Source organism: Helianthus annuus, chromosome 14 (assembly GCF_002127325.2).
Source record: "Helianthus annuus cultivar XRQ/B chromosome 14, HanXRQr2.0-SUNRISE, whole genome shotgun sequence".
Taxonomy (NCBI): domain Eukaryota; kingdom Viridiplantae; phylum Streptophyta; class Magnoliopsida; order Asterales; family Asteraceae; genus Helianthus; species Helianthus annuus.
In genome coordinates this window covers 157,243,324-157,257,459 of record NC_035446.2, presented here as the reverse complement: position 1 = coordinate 157,257,459, position 14,136 = coordinate 157,243,324, and the positions used below count along the sequence as shown (strand labels likewise).

The following is a 14,136-nucleotide window of genomic DNA, read 5'->3' as shown; positions in this document are numbered from 1 at the left end:
TGGGTGCAACATGTATTCCATATTCAAATTACACAACACTTGAAACTTGTTATATTCACACTCTATCCACATTTAAACAGGAAACATTTTGCTGTTTGTTAATCTCATATGCTATGCAAGTTGATCGTATAAAACAAGTTGATCGTATAAAACAAGTTGATCATATTGAACACGTTGATCGTATAAAACAAGTTGATCGTATAGAACACGTTGATCGTATAAAACAAGTTGATCGTATAAAAAAAGTTGATCGTATAAAACAAGTTGATCGTATAAAACAAGTTGATCGTATAAAACAAGTTGATCGTATTGAACAAGTTGGACGTGTTAACCTCCCGCTAGTCTATTGGGAAAGGCAAAGTGGATCATGTTATTCGTGTTGAATATGAGTATTTAAACTTTTATTCTACTTTATGCTATGTATTAAACTTGTATACTCGCCAACATATTTTGTTGATGTTATTTTAATACATGTTGCAGGTTAATAGTCAAGATGATGAAGGAATCAAGTTAGGATAGACTAGATACCCATTTTAGCAATTAAACAATGTTTGAATCTATGTTTACTATTTGAAACAATGTATTATTCTTTAGTTTTAATAAAATGATTTAATTCATATTGTCACAATTAGTGTTATGTTGTTTTGAGCAATTTGTTCGTCTCATCCCGATGTTTCCGCCATCGGTTGGGGTGTGACAGATTGGTATCAGAGCCATAACTATAGGGAATTAGGTAGGATTGCCTTAGTTTTTCCTAGTCTATAGTAGGAGTACTCTGATACCAGATTGGTATCAGAGCCATAACTATAGGGAATTAGGAATGCCTTGCCTAGTCTATAGTTTAAGAGCTTTCTCACTATGTGTTGCTTAAAACAACTTCTCTTCTATCTCCTTTGCTTCCCTCTACTTTCTTTTGGACTTTTAACATACATGCCTTTCCTAAGGCTAACACAATACACACTTGGAGGCTTTGAAGACACTCTTATAACTCAATCGAAATGACTCACCAAAATAGGGGTGATTCTCACATTTGGTGATGACTTTCACTCAGCCATACTTTGAATTTTGCATGAAATCTACCCTCAAGTTAGGAGTGATATCCAAATCTTGAAGGAAATTTCCATTTCACACTCTAGTGGACCCTTATCTTTTGATAAGTACCAACCACATAGGGTACGATGTTATCAAGTTAGAGGTGATACTCGCATCTTGTTTAACTAGTCCCACTCCTTGATTTTCATTCTCGCCAAAGTTTCGATTTTCCCAATTGATTAAGGACGTGTAGTAACTGGAAGGACAAATATCGTTAGTCGCTTCTCGATGAGAGTATTTGTCTATTAGGCCAAAGCACGTTCCCTTAATTCGAAAAGGACTTCGATTTACTTTGGAATAGTCTTATGTTACGTTCCGTGACAATCCATGTTTTACGTTAAATCTCTTTTATGCGATCTCAATTTTCATGTGTTTTACATTTGTACGATATATATCATTTCAATCTAATACACGCATGCTAGTATACTTGATTCGTGATTACTGGGTTATTCTTATGTGATGAACTTGTCCTTTAACCCACACTTTAACATGTATAGCACTATGCGTAGTGCTATAGGAGTAGCGCCCACCCGTATTCTAGTGGTCATGTTAAATTAACAACATTACACCATCTTCGTTGCGACGATGTTGGGTAGTCAACTTTGCGGTACACGATGGGTTGACCTGTTTATTCACATGCCAGTGATACGTTAATCTTGTTAACTAAGTATGTAATGTGGATTGTTCTAAATTTTATGCTAATACTCATATTTCCAAAAATGGAAGCTTATCGTAAAGATAGGAGTGATTTCTTTACCTTGACGATTAGCTCCCCTCACTTTTCAACTTCACCAATGAGCTAGGGGTGATTTCCTTACCTCAGAGGCAGTTACCAACTCTTTTTTTCGTTATCAATGAAACTTTGTATTTGAACGTCACTTTCATTTCAAGCTTGGAGACACGTATCACACTATCTTCACAATCTAAAGCAATAATAACCTCTCGTGAACGAACTAAATTTACGATGCTTTCATTATCTATGCTACACTATGTGAAAACTCATGTTATGCTATGTGAAACTAATTGAACATCCTATATGCTATGTGAAACTATATGCTATGTGACGCATTCATGAAAACAAATTTTTCAGACATTATGTTCAAGTCGCATCTATTCTCTCTTTTGAATCTTTAGAAGTCTTTCTTTTAGATTTCGAGGACGAAATCTCCTAAAGTAGGGGAGACTGTAACATCCGTCAAATTAGATATCCAAACTCCGACCCGTTTTAAAAATTCGGATCCTACCCTTTGAAACCTCAGAATTTTTTTTTTTGCAAATTTAAATAACCATTGGAAAGTATTTTTATTTTATTATCAAAATAAGTATTTATCTATTTGGCGAATTAATTAATTTGGTTAATATACAATTATACAAAATCTAGTTAGCTCAAAGTTATAACTCGGTTGGTCTGGTTGGTATATTTATAGGGACTAATTTGATAACTTTATAAATCTAGCTAATTTTGTTAAGGTTTCAAAGTAAGCCTTAAAGTAATACAAGTTAACCAGGTTAGTATTGTTAAAACCGTAATGCAGTTAGTCCCGTTAGTGTCTATAAAAGGAAACTCATTAACTTTATATCAAAGCCCCTACTCATCAAACTAATTAATTAAAATTCTTAGTTTATTACATTCAATTGGAAAAATAAAAACTTGACCGTAGCTATGTCCTGCATTAGCAACCAAATCGATTTTAATAACCTTTATTAAAATTACAAAAGTATTTCATTTTCATCTTTTGGCGCCAAAACAGAATCATTAACAACTTTGTTTCCTTTTTGACTTGCTACTGATTTGTCGAGACTAAATCAAATTCCGCGTTACCATTTTTGTCGTGATCAACATACCTTACGTGACCCATATTTGTCTTTAATACAAATCAATCACCATATCGTTATCAAAACTTGCGAGACTTGTGAAGATCTATATAAACTACAGGTTGGTTGAACCTTACACCATCACGGTTTTACTCCCCACAACCATAACTCGACACCCTTACACCCTTGCCGGAATCAGAGTTATGTCGGAACCGAAACCTCCGTTACTCGCTCTCTCTCTCTCTCGCTTAACCCGCTCGACACCGGAACTCACAAACACCTTTCGATCACCGTTGCACTTCACCGGAAGTTACGTCGGAGAAGACGACCAGAGTTACTCGCCGGCAAACTCGCTCACTCAAATCGACGGTATACTTCTTTTTAGTCGATTCGTTTCTTTTGTTTTATTATAAGAAGCCTCAACAAGAGTTTAAGAAACATGATTATGAAATCTTGGAATGTATGAGTTAGGTTACTGTTATGGATAACCATGCACAAACTTGTTAAGAAAAACAAAATAATAATAACCGAATCATTCACGGGTTCGATCACGAAGCCCTATTTTATCACTGCACTTTTGTTTGTTTGTTTTTTTTTTATAAAAGCTATAGATGAATTGCTATGATTTTTTTCTTATTTTATGTGCTTCATGCACATGCACACTAAGTTTATCAGAAACCTAATATTATTTACTATACATAAATTATGAGTCTTATAGGGATTCTTTCAGTATATATATCTCACTAACAAAGATGTACAGTTTGTCATCTATAATAATATTAAAAATGAGATAAATTGTAATATCTCAATAATTAATTTATAAACCATAAGTTTTAGGAACCTTCTTTAACCTTAATTGTAGCAAGTTCGTTACGTGTTATTTTAATCATTTAGGATAATCGCCCTCGCTCGTTCTCTTGGAATCTCCATCCTTACTCGTGCGTTATTACAAGAAATCGCAACGCAATCAATGTGAGTATACTCGATCCCATTTTCGTTTTAAACACTTTGGGTGCAACATGTATTCCATATTCAAATTACACAACACTTGAAACTTGTTATATTCACACTCTATCCACATTTAAACACGAAACATTTTGTTGTTTGTTAATCTCATATGCTATGCAAGTTGATCGTATAAAACAAGTTGATCGTATAAAACAAGTTGATCATATTGAACACGTTGATCGTATAAAACAAGTTGATCGTATAGAACACGTTGATCGTATAAAACAAGTTGATCGTATAAAAAAAGTTGATCGTATAAAACAAGTTGATCGTATAAAACAAGTTGATCGTATTGAACAAGTTGGACGTGTTAACCTCCCGCTAGTCTATTGGGAAAGGCAAAGTGGATCATGTTATTCGTGTTGAATATGAGTATTTAAACTTTTATTCTACTTTATGCTATGTATTAAACTTGTATACTCGCCAACATATTTTGCTGATGTTATTTTAATACATGTTGCAGGTTAATAGTCAAGATGATGAAGTAATCAAGTTAGGATGGACTAGATACCCATTTTAGCAATTAAACAATGTTTGAATCTATGTTTACTATTTGAAACAATGTATTATTCTTTAGTTTTAATAAAATGATTTAATTCATATTGTCACAATTAGTGTTATGTTGTTTTGAGCAATTTGTTCGTCTCATCCCGATGTTTCCGCCATCGGTTGGGGTGTGACAGATTGGTATCAGAGCCATAACTATAGGGAATTAGGTAGGATTGCCTTAGTTTTTCCTAGTCTATAGTAGGAGTACTCTGATACCAGATTGGTATCAGAGCCATAACTATAGGGAATTAGGAATGCCTTGCCTAGTCTATAGTTTAAGAGCTTTCTCACTATGTGTTGCTTAAAACAACTTCTCTTCTATCTCCTTTGCTTCCCTCTACTTTCTTTTGGACTTTTAACATACATGCCTTTCCTAAGGCTAACACAATACACACTTGGAGGCTTTGAAGACACTCTTATAACTCAATCGAAATGACTCACCAAAATAGGGGTGATTCCCACATTTGGTGATGACTTTCACTCAGCCATACTTTGAATTTTGCACGAAATCTACCCTCAAGTTAGGAGTGATATCCAAATCTTGAAGGAAATTTCCATTTCACACTCTAGTGGACCCTTATCTTTTGATAAGTACCAACCACATAGGGTACGATGTTATCAAGTTAGAGGTGATACTCGCATCTTGTTTAACTAGTCCCACTCCTCGATTTTCATTCTCGCCAAAGTTTCGATTTTCCCAATTGATTAAGGACGTGTAGTAACTGGAAGGACAAATATCGTTAGTCGCTTCTCGATGAGAGTATTTGTCTATTAGGCCAAAGCACGTTCCCTTAATTCGAAAAGGACTTCGATTTACTTTGGAATAGTCTTATGTTACGTTCCGTGACAATCCATGTTTTACGTTAAATCTCTTTTATGCGATCTCAATTTTCATGTGTTTTACATTTGTACGATATATATCATTTCAATCTAATACACGCATGCTAGTATACTTGATTCGTGATTACTGGGTTATTCTTATGTGATGAACTTGTCCTTTAACCCACACTTTAACATGTATAGCACTATGCGTAGTGCTATAGGAGTAGCGCCCGCCCGTATTCTAGTGGTCATGTTAAATTAACAACATTACACCATCTTCGTTGCGACAATGTTGGGTAGTCAACTTTGCGGTACACGATGGGTTGACCTGTTTATTCACATGCCAGTGATACGTTAATCTTGTTAACTAAGTATGTAATGTGGATTGTTCTAAATTTTATGCTAATACTCATATTTCCAAAAATGGAAGCTTATCGTAAAGATAGGAGTGATTTCTTTACCTTGACGATTAGCTCCCCTCACTTTTCAACTTCACCAATGAGCTAGGGGTGATTTCCTTACCTCAGAGGCAGTTACCAACTCTTTTTTTCGTTATCAATGAAACTTTGTATTTGAACGTCACTTTCATTTCAAGCTTGGAGACACGTATCACACTATCTTCACAATCTAAAGCAATAATAACCTCTCGTGAACGAACTAAATTTACGATGCTTTCATTATCTATGCTACACTATGTGAAAACTCATGTTATGCTATGTGAAACTAATTGAACATTTTATTTGCTATGTGAAACTAATTGAACATCCTATATGCTATGTGAAACTATATGCTATGTGACGCATTCATGAAAACAAATTTTTCAGACATTATGATCAAGTCGCATCTATTCTCTCTTTTGAATCTTTAGAAGTCTTTCTTTTAGATTTCGAGGACGAAATCTCCTAAAGTAGGGGAGACTGTAACATCCGTCAAATTAGATATCCAAACTCCGACCCGTTTTAAAAATTCGGATCCTACCCTTTGAAACCTCAGAATTTTTTTTGTGCAAATTTAAATAACCATTGGAAGGTATTTTTATTTTATTATCAAAATAATTATTTATCTATTTGGCGAATTAATTAATTTGGTTAATATACAATTATACAAAATCTAGTTAGCTCAAAGTTATAACCCGGTTGGTCTGGTTGGTATATTTATAGGGACTAATTTGATAACTTTATAAATCTAGCTAATTTTGTTAAGGTTTCAAAGTAAGCCTTAAAGTAATACAAGTTAACCAGGTTAGTATTGTTAAAACCGTAATGCAGTTAGTCCCGTTAGTGTCTATAAAAGGAAACTCATTAACTTTATATCAAAGCCCTTACTCATCAAACTAATTAATTAAAATTCTTAGTTTATTACATTCAATTGGAAAAATAAAAACTTGACCGTAGCTATGTGCTGCATTAGCAACCAAATCGATTTTAATAACCTTTATTAAAATTACAAAAGTATTTCATTTTCATCTTTTGGTGCCAAAACAGAATCATTAACAACTTTGTTTCCTTTTTGACTTGCTACTGATTTGTCCAGACTAAATCAAATTCCGCGTTACCATTTTTGTCGTGATCAACATACCTTACGTGACCCATATTTGTCTTTAATACAAATCAATCACCATATCGTTATCAAAACTTGCAAGACCTGTGAAGATCTATATAAACTACAGGTTGGTTGAACCTTACACCATCACGGTTTTACTCCCCACAACCATAACTCGACACCCTTACACCCTTGCCGGAATCAGAGTTATGTCGGAACCGAAACCTCCGTTACTCGCTCTCTCTCTCTCTCTCGCTTAACCCGCTCGACACCGAAACTCACAAACACCTTTCGATCACCGTTGCACTTCACCGGAAGTTACGTCGGAGAAGACGACCAGAGTTACTCGCCGGCAAACTCGCTCACTCAAATCGACGGTATACTTCTTTTTAGTCAATTCGTTTCTTTTGTTTTATTATAAGAAGCCTCAACAAGAGTTTAAGAAACATGATTATGAAATCTTGGAATGTATGAGTTGGGTTACTGTTATGGATAACCATGCACAAACTTGTTAAAAAAACAAAATAATAATAACCGAATCATTCACGGGTTCGATCACGAAGCCCTATTTTATCACTGCACTTTTGTTTGTTTGTTTTTTTTTTTATAAAAGCTATAGATGAATTGCTATGATTTTTTTCTTATTTTATGAAAATATTATGTGCTTCATGCACATGTACACTAAGTTTTTCAGAAACCTAATATTATTTACTACACATAAATTATGAGTCTTATAGGGATTCTTTCAGTATATATATCTCACTAACAAAGATGTACAGTTTGTCATCTATAATAATATTAAAAATGAGATAAATTGTAATATCTCAATAATTAATTTATAAACCATAAGTTTTAGGAACCTTCTTTAACCTTAATTGTAGCAAGTTCGTTACGTGTTATTTTAATCATCTAGGATAATCTGTTAAAATCCATGCTAAAATGTGTCAATTTAATGTTGCAAACATTTTGTAGTTAATATCGTTTTAATATTTTATGTAGAGGCAACATTGTACATGTGCTCAAGGACAAAGGGCTGATGGGCTAAACTTTAAGTTGTTGAAAATGTCTTAATGGGCTTAATTGAAGAGTTGTGGTGTTAAGGGCCTGCATATATAACGATAATAACTAGTGATTTTGAGAGGTCATCATTCAGATAAAATTATCATCTCCAAAAGTGTCTACAGTGTTTTCTATGGTGGTCTAGGGTTTTAACTCGACCTCAACATCAAGGCCGCACTACATCAGATGATCAGCATCATGCTTCTCTATGTCTTTTGATCAGTCTTGTATTTATCTCTGTATCCTTTGTTCATATTTCTGTTCATGTGTCTCGTTGTTGATCCATTGTTGGATCTGATCCAGTGTTGGATCTTGTAATTTGGTGATTTCAACTGATATTCTTTTCGGTTGATCTTGTATTTTGTATTTGTGATTTAGATCTTACATAAGTAAGATCTAGGGTTTCGGTTGGGTGTTTTTGGTTTGGGTTAACTAATAAAAGTTTTACGTCACCGTTTTGTCGCTTCTCTTGTGTTTCGTATTGTTTCTTGTGTTGTGTGTTGAGAAATCATACCATTTGACATGGTATCAGAGCTTGCTCTGATCGATTATCATCGATTGATAGATTTTGGTTCTTCCGCTGGTTTGGTACGTTTCGCTACTTGGAATTGTTTGTTTTGAATCCCAGAGATTTGGTCATATTTGGTTCATCACACATCTGGCATGATTGATATGTTGGTGTTAGGGTTTCGATTAAAACCCTAGTTGTCTTTGTTCTTGACTGGCGATCTTGGTGCATTCATATTTGTAGAAGTTCTTACATCAGGTATAGGATCTTGTTACAACGGATTGGTATTCTTACCTCTATAAGCGCTGTAAGTCTCTCTGTCTTAACTCTGTATTTTTTGTTACACCATTATCAGTTCAGTTCTGTTAGGCATTCTGTTAGGCATTCTATGACTGTCTTAACTCTGTACTTTTTGTTGTTGCATTCAAGTAGTGCATATTTTGTGGTTGTGTTATACGAACTTATGTACTCTACTAGGTATAAATGACTGTTAGTTGTTGATTAATACTCTACACCGTGTTTTTTTCTTACACTGGCTTTGTTTACTGTAGAGGATGTCATGATTAATTGCTAATGTTTTAGGAGTTTAATAATCATGTTACTGGAGTACACATATAGTTTCATAAATAAGAAAAACCAACCCATGTCTAGATGTACAGTTAAGAATTTCTCAGAAAACTTTCAACTGAATGATTGAGTGGAGTTGTTGTGTAAAGATGAAAAAAAATGATTATGTTTTTTATCCTTCAAGGTATAACAGCAAATCATATATATTTTTCACTTTGTTTAAAATGAGTTTTCATGGGTATGCCAATATGGTTAACTAACATATTCTTGTTTTGGTAGTTTTGTATGTTTTCAGTGGGTTGCTTGTGTGGTGTTTTTTTGTATATGAAATATCTGTAAATTACATGATCTCGATGTTGTCTTTGATGGAGGATTGGTGTGCATGCGCGACATGTTTGTTTTATAGTTCATATATGTCGGTTTCTCATTTTGAGATGTATCTGGAAGATTTGATGTGAATGAGTTTTACTATAACTTACTTCCATGCCTGTTTTTTCTTCTTATAAGTTTTCTTAGTGGTGTGTTCTTTGTTTTTTGTGTCACTGAACTGTTCATAAGCATCAAATACACGGTACTTCATAAAAAATAAATAGTATATCACTATGGTGACTAGTTTGATAATCTCCGAATGTTTGTATTGTTTAAAGTATGTCATTGCATGAAAGATGCTTTGTCCTTGTAATGAGCTTTCATGAAACTTGTTACTGTACTAAAAAAAAAACTAAAATTTTGTTATAAAACCCCTGGGATTTGATTCCTATCTGAATCCCCTTGTTAGAATCTCTCTTTTAAGGTTTCGATATCCCTGCACCACTTGCAATTTGTTGCACATCATTCATCCATTTTCAATTCTTCACAAGCATGATTTCAACTTGTTATCCGTTACTGATTATCTTTTTCATTTCTACTACTTGTTTTTTCTACACATATAAATATCGAATATTGTATTACAATTTCGTACAAAAATTAGATAGTATGTGTAGAGTCTGTACCGGTATTGTTACTTGGATCCTAGGGTTATGGAAATGTAGGTTGAGCTATAGCTCTTGAGTCTGATTTTTGGCGTTCCGTTGTGTTCTTGTGTTTGAATCTGAATCTGAATCTGCTTTTATTACCTTATTAGTGTCTGTTCTGCTTAGATCTTTTGTTGAAGTGCGTACAGGTCAGATCTGGTGAGGGTCTGTTCAATTCTGATGTGACACAAACTCTAAGTAGAGCTTGTTGAAGTTTGGAAGTAGATTGCCTAACTTCTTTTTCTGAAGACCTGTGTTAGTCTCTGGAACCCTAGAAGGTTCAGGGCAAACTAACCGGGTGTGCTTAATTGTGGCTTGACCAGATTGTGTAGTTCTTGAAAACTACAAACTTGGTCTCTCTAGAAGTTAAACACACCCTCTGTAAGATCTTTCTAATTATGTCCTGTTTTATTTTTGTTGATTGAATTAGTTGAAGTCGGGGTAGTGAGGACCGGCATCTACTTGATTGTTCATTTGTTTTGTGTTCTTGTCTGTCTATCATCTGTATTTTTTCCGTGGTGATTCATTTTTCATTGGTTGTGTTCACAGTTGTTGTATTGGTTCCGTGTCTTAGATTGTGGCTCCTGAGTAAAGGCATGTACAGGCACCTTAGAGTGATGAACCTGGAATCTTGTCTCTGACTCAGGTTCGCCGTAGAGTTGTTTGCTTCTGATTATCTTTTACTTCTGTGAGTTGTTCTCTGTTTGGATTGTAGTTGTTTATCTGCTTCTTTTGTTGGATTATTCTGTGATATTTCTGTCTGTTCAGGTACTGTCTTGAATGTTGTTAAATGGCCTTTTGTTGCAGTCTCTATGTCTGCTTGTCTATAATCTTGTTTGTGAGGTTAGTTGAGCTGTGTGGTTCATGTTTAACCAGTAGTATAGTCAAGATTATTGTGTATATGTGATAGCCTTGTATGTTATCTCTTGTGAGATGTATTTTTTCTGGTTGAAACTTGTGTTTAATCAGGATTTGTTTGGCTGTGTCTTATTGTCTTGTGTATGTCTCATTATTCTTAAGCCTTGTGTGTGAGATATTATATCATGTGATTTTGTATTTCATTATTTGTTTAGGTTGAATTTGTTGTCTGATATAAAAGTGTGTACTTCTCTTGTATTAGTGATAGTATGAATCTTGTGATTCCGTATTTCTTGTAAAGCTGTAAAAGTTTTTTATCAAGTCAGATTAGACTTTGAATTCTTCACAAGTATAGTCTTTCGGACTTAGTTTCGAATTCTTAAAAATTGTGTGATTCATTGTTCAATTAGAATATATTTTCTAGTTGTTTTATCACACGTGGCATTTTGTCTAGAACTTGTGGTCTTTGTGAGTTTGTCTTTATCTTGGGCTTTATAAAATTGTTCTTCAACTGTGGTCTGTATGTTTTTTCGTCCATATTCTTGTTGTATGGTTAGTCGAATCATGTGGTTCGAGTGTTTTCTAACCAATTGTATTTTTCAAGATTGTTCTTGATTGTTTTGATAGCCGTGTTTGCTCCTTGGTGAGATGTCTTTCTAATTGTAAAATCGTATGATTTTCTAATTCAATTAGATGTTTTTTTGGCTGTTAACTCTGATGTAGAATTGTGTGATTCTCATTTTATATATATAAATCATGAGATTCAATTTTGAGTGATTCGTGTTCTTATGAAGTTGTAAAAGTTTTTGATCAAATCAAATGTGTCCTTAAGTTCTTTACAAGTTTTTCTTACATGAATCCAAATTTTTCAAATCTGTTTATGAATTTAGAAGTTGTATGACTTTTATCGTTTTGAATCGTGTGATTTAAGTGTTCAGACGTTGTTCTGAGTTGTATAGAGTCGTGTGACTCTTGGTTTTACCATATATGTGTTTGATATGGTTGTTGAATCGTGTGATTCGTTGTTTAACTAGAATATGTCTTCTAGTTGTTTTATCATATATGTTATATATCTTCTGGTGGTGTTGTTGAATAATGTGGTTTTTTTTTTATAAATATGAAATGAGTTTTTGGCACATTGACATTCATAGCTTTATATGAGCATGTCCCCCATTTGTGATTTATAAAAAAAAACACGATCTAGCTCATTGCATGCTTTGAGATCATTTTCGAGTAGCATTGTTAGGGTTTCAGTAATACTCTTTGATCATTCTTGTTTGTTCCCTCTCGTGTTTTCTAGATCTAGAGTTTGTTTGTGATTTTACATGTAGTAGAGTTTATCTCCTGATAGACTTACTTAGTGAGAGTTCTAATTTCAGATCCTCTTGCTAATGATATGTGTTTGGGTGTGAGTTTTTCTTGATTTGTAAGTTGAATAAAGTTCCGATTTACCATTTTTTTGACATATAAATCATGGAAATAGGTTGTTGGCCTTTTATCATTATCTTTTTGTATCTGAAATTAATTGTATTTAGAATATGGTTTGTTTTTTTTCGTTCTTAGTGTTTTGGAAGTTTGTTTCTTCTAGTCCAGATATGATTTTCGATTTTCGATTGAGGTTTTAAAGTTCACCAATTTAAAATGTTGATACTGGCATAGCTGCACTTCTTAATGTTTACAAGATGATCAAGAGTTAGTTTTCAGAATGTGATGAGCTTGATATGGATATGAGTGGTATTTCGACGGACGATGAGTGGTTCTCTACATGTGGTTTGAAAAAGTGAACCGTAAAGGAAGCAGGCATGGTCAGAATCAAACCGAAATGTTCAGGGAAGTCTCTACATATCTAGTTTTTTTTTGTTTATGTATGAATGCATTTCTTCTCAATTTCATATTATTCATATTCTTCATAAGATACATATTGACTCTGTCGTCTTTAAAGATCTTGTTACAAGTAAAGTTGGATTATTTTAATTTGAATGGAAGTCACTTGTTTTTATAGAAAATTACCTTTGTTGAAAAGAGATGCTATGTCTTTGATGTGTTTGCAGCATGAAATTGAGGGGGGATGTTAAAATCCATGCTAAAATGTGTCAATTTAATGTTGCAAACATTTTGTAGTTAACATCGTTTTAATATTTTATGTAGAGGCAACATTGTACATGTGCTCAAGGACAAAGGGCTGATGGGCTAAACTTTAAGTTGTTGAAAATGTCTTAATGGGCTTAATTGAAGAGTTGTGGTGTTAAGGGCCTGCATATATAACGATAATAACTAGTGATTTTAACTCGACCTCAACATCAAGGCCGTACTACATCAGATGATCAGCATCATGCTTCTCTATGTCTTTTGATCAGTCTTGTATTTATCTCTGTATCCTTTGTTCATATTTCTGTTCATGTGTCTCGTTGTTGATCCATTGTTGGATCTGATCCAGTGTTGGATCTTGTAATTTGGTGATTTCAACTGATATTCTTTTCGGTTGATCTTGTATTTTGTATTTGTGATTTAGATCTTACATAAGTAAGATCTAGGGTTTCGGTTGGGTGTTTTTGGTTTGGGTTAACTAATAAAAGTTTTACGTCACCGTTTTGTCGCTTCTCTTGTGTTTCGTATTGTTTCTTGTGTTGTGTGTTGAGAAATCATACCATTTGACATAATCGCTCTCGCTCGTTCTCTTGGAATCTCCATCCTTACTCGTGCGTTATTACAAGAAATCGCAACGCAATCAATGTGAGTATACTCGATCCCATTTTCGTTTTAAACACTTTGGGTGCAACATGTATTCCATATTCAAATTACACAACACTTGAAACTTGTTATATTCATACTCTATCCACATTTAAACACGAAACATTTTGCTGTTTGTTAATCTCATATGCTATGCAAGTTGATCATATAAAACAAGTTGATCGTATAAAACAAGTTGATCATATTGAACACGTTGATCGTATAAAACAAGTTGATCGTATAGAACACGTTGATCGTATAAAACAAGTTGATCGTATAAAACAAGTTGATCGTATAAAACAAGTTGATCGTATAAAACAAGTTGATCGTATTGAACAAGTTGGACGTGTTAACCTCCCGCTAGTCTATTGGGAAAGGCAAAGTGGATCATGTTATTCGTGTTGGATATGAGTATTTAAACTTTTATTCTACTTTATGCTATGTATTAAACTTGTATACTCGCCAACATATTTTGTTGATGTTATTTTAATACATGTTGCAGGTTAATAGTCAAGATGATGAAGGAATCAAGTTAGGATGGACTAGATACCCATTTTAGCAATTAAACAATGT

General features: G+C 33.8%; 1 long non-coding RNA gene across 1 annotated transcript; it reads left to right on the top strand.

The window, feature by feature from the left end:
• The first annotated feature begins 7,790 nt into the window (after positions 1-7,790).
• LOC110890657 lies at positions 7,791-13,432 on the top strand. Its single transcript, XR_002564671.2, has 2 exons — positions 7,791-8,702; positions 12,493-13,432. It is a non-coding gene; the product is annotated as an uncharacterized LOC110890657 (long non-coding RNA).
• Positions 13,433-14,136: the final 704 nt, after the last annotated feature.